This window comes from Chaetura pelagica, unplaced genomic scaffold (assembly GCF_000747805.2).
Source record: "Chaetura pelagica isolate M959 unplaced genomic scaffold, ChaPel_1.0 scaffold10, whole genome shotgun sequence".
Taxonomy (NCBI): Eukaryota; Metazoa; Chordata; class Aves; order Apodiformes; family Apodidae; genus Chaetura; species Chaetura pelagica.
The window spans coordinates 9,848,775-9,849,419 of NW_009952263.1; positions in this window are offsets into that span (position 1 = coordinate 9,848,775).

Sequence of the window (645 nt, forward strand, 5' to 3'; positions counted from 1 at the left end):
CTTAAAGAATTTAATGTAATATCTCATGAGCTTTTTTAGTGAATAGTCTTCCTGCTGTCTTAATTGTAGGTATGGGAGTTTTTTTATTATGGTAAGCTAACTTTGTATTAATTGGTGTGACTATTTGATTAGTATTTCTGTATTAAAATTCTGTGTGCATTTGAGAGTATTTGAGAGTATTAGAATTCTAAAGGAATTGGTAACTTACTGCATTTTCTTTGTGTTCATACTGGGAAGTTAATTTGTATTTATTGAACACAGCATGGTTTTGATCGGGATAATAAGTAAAAATAGAATGTGTAAGAACATGCCTTGGCCTTAAAACATGTTTGATTATTAAGCTCATTGATTTACTTAAATCTCTACTTAGTGTCAACATTTTAACACTTACCTAAATTTGTTTTCTGTTTTAAACTTACCATTCTTCCCCCCTCCCCTAAGATTTCTTAGACAAAGACACTGAGGCTTAGCTGAATTTAATCAGATTTGGGTTTTCTCTTCATCAGAGCTATTTAAAGCAGAAAAAAAAAAAAATCTCAATACGTTCTTTTGTGGTGTTGTTTTTTTTAAGAAATGACGGCAAAGGAATGGAAGACAGGTGACACCCTTAGTATTTGAAGAGGGGCTCACGCTGAGCTCTAGCAG